Consider the following 9,298-nt stretch of genomic DNA (forward strand, 5'->3'; position numbering starts at 1 on the left):
AGCCAGCAACATTAAGGTTCCCTGCCTCATATACACAGGAATCCAAGCTATCTAACTATTGTAGGTAGTTGTTATTTTAATATAAATATTTGGTGCATATTGCCATTCCTAAGAGCTTAATCAAAATGTCCCAAAGGCTTCTTATCTCCTGCACTAAATCTCCATTCGACAAAGTGATAAAGAAAGCATAACAGCGATGCTCTCCAGCTATGTCTAAAAACAACAGTGTTGTCTGAAAGAGCGTGTTGGTTCTGGATGAGAAGATTTAGAAGGAAATCTTTCTGAACTTTAGTCTTGGAACTCATAATTTCTCAGGGGCCTATGAATGTTATCTCACATAAGCAACCATTTTTTGGTCTGTTTGAAACGCCTGTAGGATTGTATCAAAACTGTGTTCAATGATGATGCCTTTTTTCTATATTTCCTATTGTTCATGGCTGCAGCTTATTTGTATCCAGAACTTTGCACTGCAATATTTTACACTTCAGTTGTGTTATCCATCTGAGGAACTCATAGCACTTTGCATTCTTCTCCTGATTAGGAAAGGCGGTCTAAGAGGTCCAATTAGTTCTGCAGTGCCCCAGCAACAAATAGGCCTCCAGAGGTAGAGGTGGTAGTTGTGTACAGCTAGATTAGAGGGGTGGGGACAAGGGAGTCCATTGAAAACCAAAAAGATATTGGGAATGGGAATATGGTGAGGGCACCCTGGGGATATACTGATTCAGACAGTTGTAAGAAACTAGCCTCAATCCTGAAAATGTTCTAGGCTGTGTTTAAACCTCTAAGTAAGCTTACTGCCATCCATGAGAGTCCATGCTTTAAATGATGCTTATGTGAGTACTGCAGGAGATTTAAAAGATTTAAATAATCAATGGCACCTTTAGCCAAGAGGTGTCTACAAACAGATTCTTAAATGTCTGTTTAGACCCCTACATAAATATGGCCTGAGTCTCTTAGGCGCTGAATACCCGCAGGCGTGCTGATTTCAGTGGGAGTGGTGTGCATATGTTTCAGTACTCCTGAAAAATCCAACTTTATTTAGGTATTTTAATGGGATTTTATGTGCCTAGCTTTAGGTGTCCAAGCTGGAAAAAGCTGAGCATCAGTTTTATATCTTTGCAGCATCAGTGGGACCTCCCAGTGTCATATGCTCCCTCATCCTACTTCAACATGTGCAAGGGAGGCTTCAAGATAAAATACTGAATATATTTTTGCAGCATCAGTGGGACCTTGAAGGGTGGTGCTTTCTGCTTTCAGACCTTCTGTATATCTCTTCAAAGGTTATTCTCAAGCCTCTTTATGCTCCTGCAGAGCATTGCAAGCCATCAACATCATGGCTTTTGTGTATGCATTTTGCTTAGTGTAAATACTTTTGAAGTTCTGTGCTAATCTAAGACTGAAAGGCTCATGGAAACAAAACCCACCCATTTCTGGAATGGGCCTCCCAGCACATCACCTAATTAGGGATATTATAAACAAATAAAAGTAGATGGAGCCTTATCACATGGTCATTACTGAGTGATTTTGCTCTTTATTTATGCGAGAAATAGATTGCTCAGACATGAGCCAACAAAGGCATTAGGAAGTCATGAGCAGATGTGCAGCTCTGGTGAGATTTGCAAGTCTTGCAAAACCAAAGCCAATAACCGCTGCATGTGGCATTGCCATTGACATCAATGAGACTGTTCATATACCTAAATAAACTGGGGGTCAATAAGGGAAATAACTAATTTTTTGACATGTGATATGCATGCTTCAAAAAAGTTTCATATAAACCTCAGATTCTTTCAACTAGTAAATAAGCTATTGTAATGTGACTATAACATGTGTAACAGCAGGAGAAACCAGGGCGCAGTCTTCAGTGCTGTGTTGATGGTTCATTTGGACTACAGAAACATCCAGGGGTTAGGGGGCAAGGGAAAAAAGAGGAGGACGCTTGAGGCTGGAGTAAGTGGAAGAGACAGCAGTGTGCACAGAGAACCTGGCCAGCCCTACGCATAGGAATGACAGTGCAGCTGGAGATCTCACTGGCTCAGTTAGCCAGGACTGTGGGCTGAAAGAGCTGGACTCAGAGTTGGAGGCAGCTGCAGACTGATGTTTGAGAGCTCTTGGGACTAAAGGCTTGTTTGGGGACACTTCATGGACATTAAAATGAGGTGGAAATTAAGGTGCTGAGTGTATGTTACCACAGTGTTAATGTTTCCTTACTTTTTTACCTGTTCCCTCCCTTTGGCTTGTGACCCCAACCCCTATGATTTTCTACATGAAAGTGGGAACTCCCCCTTGCTTCTCGTACCAGTTTCTGGGGCTGCAGGGTTGGCACACTATGGGGCTCATATTGGTGCCCCCTTTAGTGCTGTATTGTATATCCGGCAGAGGGGAGACCTTGAAAATTCAGGCACAGTTACAGGATTCCTAGAGGATCACTTTTGGATGGGTAAAGGATAGTTCAAAGTGTGTTGTAAAGGCTTAAAATAAAGCAGAAAACCACAAAATAATCACTGAAACAGTGAGTAAACTGGTGGTTTTAATGTCTCCGAACAGAAGAAAACCTAGAGATATTACAGTTCCATTCCCCCACCCCATCCAAAAAAAATAAATCAGCAAAAAATCCTCCAAAACCCGGAGAAGAACTTTGGTGATGTTGTAATCCAAGTGTCTGGTTCAGGCCTTTTACTGTGGGAAAGATATAAATTAGCTGGCATGCAGTGTATGTCTGCTGCACCATTGGTTCAACACGGCTGCCTACAAAAGTTTATGCTTCTCTGAACCCATTAGTCTCTAAGGTGCCACCTTGTCCTGGCTTCTTTCATGCTTAGGATTAGATTTGTATTCAGTTACTCCAATGGACGCCAGGAAGGGTAAGTCCATTGATTTAAATACTGTTGCAGCTCGTCTAGAGAGTTCAGAATCTGGTCTAACATCAATATTATTTGTTTTGTAAACCCACTGAATACACCATCAGTAAAAATTATGTAGCTTTGTGATGCAGGTGACATCAGACATGATATAAATTAGGTCTTTTGTACGCAGGGATTTTAGCCACTTATGCCAATATAGTTACAGAGGTACATATACTCATTTGTGAGTGTGTTCACGTGAGGGTTGATACTGGTATAATTAAACTGGTTTAAATTCTTAGACTATACTGCAATGTAGACCGTGTAGACAATACCTTATTTCACTGTTTAAGTTTCTTCCTTCCTTCAGCTTCATTGCACCTGAAAAATCAGTGCACAAAGACAATTTGAATGGTCTCATCCATATCTCATGGAAGAAGCTATTTGTTTTGTGAAAGAAAACTCCTCTTCCATCTGGAGAGGGTGGATTATTAAGATTATGAACAGGGTGCTCTCAGAGGTTAACAAGACTGTTTGTGGCAGTTGCTGTGGTGACCATGAAATGCAAACCCGGGAGCAGAGAACAGTCAGCTGTGGCTCTGGACTTAATAATATGATTTTGTGTAAGACATCAAAAAAGAATGCAATAACTCAGCAACTCTGCTTTGTGGGTCCAAAGGAAACCGGATGAAGCAAGGCAATCATTTTTGCAGCCACATAGATTTCTTCTGCAAGTCACCTTGTTTTGTACAGAGCTCTTAGAGTACTTTGAGTATCAAACACTGGCAAATGCACGTATGTGCTTGTGGATTTAATGTTCATGCTGGGTGCAAGAGCTCCGGGTAGGTTCCAGTCCTCAGAATTAATACAGCATAGGCACTTGTAGAGTAAGCTTCCTCTGCACGGTATCCCAGCAATGTACTTTACCCTTAACATCTCAAGGCTGCCTATAGGCCAGGGATATGTGCATTATTCATTCAGTCCCTGGCTGTCAGGTGCAACAATTGATGATTACTTCTTAAATTGATGCTAGTCCATTGGGCAGTGGCCAGAATCTACCAAACCCACCTCATATTCAATAGAGCTTGCTAAATGCTGCTCATTTTTTATTATAAATATTTATTCCTACGTTAAGACATTTGTTTGGATTTTATTCCTGCTCATTTTGTGTTTCCCTAAATATTCAGGAGAACAAACTTTACCAGTGTAGATATTCAGTGAATTATAAACCTATCTGCTCAAATACAAAAAAACCCCAACTATAGTTTAGAGCTGATACTGGTGTGAATTTTTAGCTGCACACTGTTTAATGCAACCCTCTGATACACGCTGTGAACTTTGTGCTGTTATTGGTTCATTGATATATTTTCAATCATAAAACGGAAATAAATCCATGAAACGTACGTAGGTAACCTACATGTCACACAAATTGTGGTTTTCAAATATTTATAATGAACGGTTGATGAACCAAGAGATATTTCTCCAACCAAGAGATATTTGCTGGAGAAAGTCATGGTAATTTTGAATAATGAAGACATCTGTGTTTGGAAAGCTTATTAACTGTAACAGTAATAAAATGTGTCAACCAAACTATTATTTATAAATTATTTTTCTACCCTTAGTGAGCATGGATTAAGTGATAACAACATTATATTACTCCTGAAAAAGGTGTAAGGCTTGAACTGTTGATCGGAGGTAAAAAAATAGATGTTGATCAGAGGAAAAAAAATAGATGTCTCTAGAGTCTTTTGGGTACTTGTAAATTTAAAAGCGAAATTTCTCTGAGTATTTAAGGTTCCATGAAGGAAATGTCTCTGATTATTCATTTAGAATTTGACCTCTTTCTTTTCCTGGTTAACTGGTTGTATTGGAAATGTAAGTATAGCCATATGGCTGGATATAAGCCCTGATTACATCATTTTATGAAGGCAGAATCCAGTGTGCTGAGCTTTGTTGAAACAGTCAAAGGAGATGGAAAAGCAATTTCAACTTCCCCTGCAGGAGTGGTCTAGCTCAGTGTTTCTCAGTTGGTGCGTCGAGACCCAAAAGTGGGTTGAAAGAATATATGAAAGAGTCGCAAGCGAGTCCCAGAAAAATGTGCGAAAGAGCAGGCTTCCCCTTGCAGGCTGGCAGCCTTCCAGCCTGCAAGAGGCTGCCTGGGACAATTGGAGGCCGCAGGCATCTGCACATGTGGCAGCAGCCCCAGCTGCTGGATGCAGATAAGTGCATGGGGAATGGGGGTTGGAGGTCCAGAGGACTGTCCGGAGGCTGGTGTGTGTGTGTGTGTGTGGAGGGGTGGGGGATAGTCCTTTGCAGAGGGGAGCTGCATGCCTGGGCCAGCGGTACAGGGCTAGTGCCCATACATGCAGGGGCCCACACTTGCTGCTCAGGGGTGGGATGGGGGCAGCTGGGGGCCCCCTCTGGCCGGGCTGGAGGGGTGGGGGCAGCGAACTGTAGGTTGAGAGTGAGGGGCCCCAGCATGGCCCATGGGGCGTGGATCAAGACAAGACATCAATCTTAGCAAATGGGTTCTGGTACGAAAAAAGTTGAGACGCACTGGTCTAGTTCACGGCTCACACAGTAAGTTGTGGAGCATGTCTTGAAGGTGCTGAGGAATTTGCTGATTTGCAGGGTCCTTGGGAAAAACTTTGTTTGATTCTGGTAAAGCCCTTAAATGCAATCTTACTTGCCTCCCTGGGGAGAATCTCTGAGAATAGCTACATGGTAAGGAAACACTGCCTGTCTTTTTTGTTTCCCCAGGAAGAAATAAATCCCTGTTGATTAGAAGAGATGCAGTTTACATATGTATGTGTGAGCACCTGTGCATGTAATCACATACACAGTAACACCAGCCAGCAGAGGTGAAATGAGTAATTCAGAAACAGGGATTCATGGATAAGAAGTACCTGTGGATTATAACTATCTGGATTATTTCGAGTGCAAATGTTTTATACCTTCCATGGGAGGTTCTGCAACTCAGACTAACTAATTATATGCCTAAATACAACTCTAAGTGCCTAACATTAAGCACCCAAGTGTGAAAATGATAGCCCAAATCTGTTCCAATGCCTTGCCACCAACTGGCAGATACACACAGGCCACTTTGCATGAACAATAAAAGCCTTATGAGAAGCTGAAATCCTGTGAGCCTGAGCGTGAGCAGGCCCGGAGATAAAATGCTTTCAATGTGCACAACAGATGGGGGCTTTAGAGTGAGGAGCTGATAATCTGTGGATTAAAGACTCCCTAATTACACACTGACACTTCAAAACCATGCCAGCCCCTGTTGTTTCAGTGATGTACCACCTTCCGAGTGGAAGATCCTAAGGATCCAGCACTCCTTTAATGCCCGCTGACATGCTTCAGTGCTGCTACAGTGTCTGTGTGGCATTAATCTACAGATCTGGGACTCCCTGCATCCATACCAGGGTGGCTGTGTCATGCTTCCAGGAAGAAGTCCATGTCTATGTGAAGACCAAGTTGAGCCTCAATGGAAGAACTAAAATTGAAATCTTGTCTTCTCTACCACGAGACCTCAAACCTGTTGCCAGCTTGTGCCAACTAATGCCTGGATCATGAAATTGGACTCAGTGTCAAGCAATGGATTCATAAAGCTAATAATTTAAATATTTTCACTGAACTTTTAATGGCATCAAAACACTATTCAGTTTAGAACTGCTAGGAAATATCTACAGTGAGCCTGTTAACTGACGCCTATAATATATATTTGTTTCCCTGTATCCTAATATGTATTTTAAATACCAATTAATCAATCTACCAGCTTATCTATTTAACTATGTTCTCATCACCAGTAATAATAACAGTGATTATAATTTTGAAGTGGAAATTAGAAATTTTTAAAGAAACCTTCAAAAATTGGGTATGAACTGTTTTTCTGCATTTTTCCAACTATCTCTACCAGTAATACTTTACTTTGATGATCATCTCTGTCTTTGAATCAGCTACTGAACGCAGGTAACTGGGGGAGCTTTACAGTTTCCTAAAGTCCTGAGTGCCGATACTTTTCTGTAAGTCACCCATCTGAGACCTTCAGTGACGTGCACAGCATCTTCCTGCCCGTTATGTTCCTAGCTGGAAATGAGGATCTAGCATGTGTTTTTGAAAATGGAGACTGACACTGCTCAATTGAACATTAGGCTTAAACACGCGGACAAAGGGTCATGTGAAACCTACTTCTGGAAGTGAGGGCATGATGTCTAGGATGTCTTTAGCCCCATCTAGGACTGGAAGTGAAGTCTCTGTGAGTTGCTTCTATCATAGCTGAACACAATGGCTACATTGTGTTCAGCCATGATAGAAGCAATAAAGGTCACATAAAGGTTCACATAAAGGTCATGGGTCCTACCTCCTCTCTTTCATAGTGTCCTCTTTCTTTCCCACTTTTTCATGTGGCAGTCAATCTTTCCATTTGAGAGAGACACAAGCGTGAACATAAGCTGCCTACCAAGGCCAGGAAGCACATTTCTTCTCAGTGGCATGGGGCTCTCCCAGCCCAGTCTTGATGCACCGCAAATGGCCCATTGCCAATCCTTAGGGCTTTTATTGTGTTTAGATAAATGTCCAAACAACGGAAAACTACTGCTGTCCAAATTGGCTGGCAAAGTAGCATAGAGAAACCTTTTAATATGCAGACAGAATGATATTTCCTTTTACACAAGCTCTTTGTTTGGCATCTTTCTGCCCAGGACAGACACAGACAGACACTGATGACTCAGTCCTTCACTCAACAGACCCTGTTTAATTGCAGTAGCCTGGGTAAGACCTGAGTCATGTAGGAATACTGCACGCTTCCTACATGTTTCTTTGTCTTCAAAACTTGCTGTAGCAGAACTAGCCCCAGAAATGAATGGTTGCTTGTATGAGGCTCACCTGGACATCCCTCAATGGCTAGATCTATCTGGGTAGAAGATAAAGAATTTGACTCTGACTCCACATCTGAATTTCAGATTTGTTCTTATTCTTTGCAAAAACACACTTTTGGATCTGATCAGCTCCTGCTTTCAAAAATACAAAATTAGTATCTAAAACCAAAGCTGGGGCTCAGACCAATCTTCAGAATCTGATTTAGACTTGGGCACATACACATGGTCTGGGAGTGGAGGGGGAGGGAGAGGTGCACTTTAATTAGAGTGGCTCTGAGAATCGCTCTGATTAAAGCGCCTGGAGTGTCTTGTGTATCAGCATCCCCATGCTTAAAAATGGCGGTAGGAGCACTTTAACTAAAGCTCATCGAACAAGCTTTTAAGTGCAGGGACACTGATACATAAGACTTTCATAGATTTCATAGACATCAGGGCTGGAAGGGACCTCGGAAGATCATGGAGTCCATCCCCCCGCCCAAAGGGCAGGAAGTCAGCTGGGGTCATAGGATCCCAGCAAGATAAGCATCCAGTTTCATCTTGAAGGTGTTCAATGAAGGTGCTTGAACCACCTCCGGTGGCAGGCTGTTCCAGACCTTGGGGGCTCGGACAGTAAAGAAGTTCTTCCTTATGTCCAGCCTGAAACGATCTTGAAGTAGTTTGTGACCATTTGACCTCGTCATCCCTTGGGGCGCTCTGGTGAACAAACGTTCCCCCAGATACTGGTGGTCACCCCTGATAAACTTGTAGGTGGCCATCAGATCACCCCTGAGCCTGCGCTTTTTCAGGCTAAAGAGCCCCAGGGCTCTCAGCCTGTCATCGTAGGGTCTGCTTCCCTGACCTCTGATCATGCGCGTGGCTCTTCTCTGGACTCTCTCAAGCTTCTCCACATCCTTTTTGAATTGTGGAGCCCAAAACTGGACACAGTACTCCAGCTGCGGCCTCACTAAGGCCGAGTACAGGGGGAGAATGACATCCCGGGATTTGCTTGAGAAGCATCTATGGATGCAAGCCAGCGTTTTGGTCACTTTACTAGCTGCCGCATCGCATTGCAGGCTCATGTTCATCTTGTGGTCAATGATGACCCCCAAGTCTCTTTCTTCCATAGTGCTAGCCAACATAGCACTGCTGAGCCTATAAGGATGCGGTGGGTTTTTTTCCCCCCAAGGTGGAGAACCTTGCATTTATCAGCGTTGAACACCAATGTGCACCTTACCATTTGGTCTTGAGTGGGCACAGTCCAGGACACTGTCGGGGAGGGGGAGTTTCAAAAGGGAGCTGGGACTGCCTCTTATCCCATTCTTTCCTTCTGTTTTCAATAATAGCAGCTTCTTCTACCATAGTTTGACTTGGGTGATCTTAGTAGTTTCAGTTGGGCAGTCGCATGAACTTCCTGATAGAATCATAGAAGTCGGGTCGGAAGGGACCTTGTAGATCTTCAAGTCCGACCCCCTGCCTGGGCAGGAATAAAACTGGGCTCAAATGACCCCAGCCAGGTAGGCATCAAGTCACTTCTTAAAGACCCCCAGGGTAGGAGCCAGCACCGCTTCCCTTGGAAGTTGGTTCCAGATCCTAGCC

General features: G+C 43.1%; 1 long non-coding RNA gene across 2 annotated transcripts in view; it reads left to right on the forward strand.

Annotated features, from left to right (window-relative positions):
* The window catches only part of LOC112551105, a 41,077-nt gene extending 33,146 nt beyond the window's left edge, over positions 1-7,931 (forward strand). For both annotated transcript variants that reach the window (XR_003095270.1, XR_003095271.1), the window contains exon 4: positions 5,601-7,931. This is a non-coding gene — a long non-coding RNA (uncharacterized LOC112551105). The remainder of the gene's footprint in view (positions 1-5,600) is intronic.
* The last annotated feature ends 1,367 nt before the right edge of the window (positions 7,932-9,298 follow it).

Source organism: Alligator sinensis, unplaced genomic scaffold (genome assembly GCF_000455745.1).
Source record: "Alligator sinensis unplaced genomic scaffold, ASM45574v1 scaffold360_1, whole genome shotgun sequence".
NCBI lineage: Eukaryota > Metazoa > Chordata > Crocodylia > Alligatoridae > Alligator > Alligator sinensis.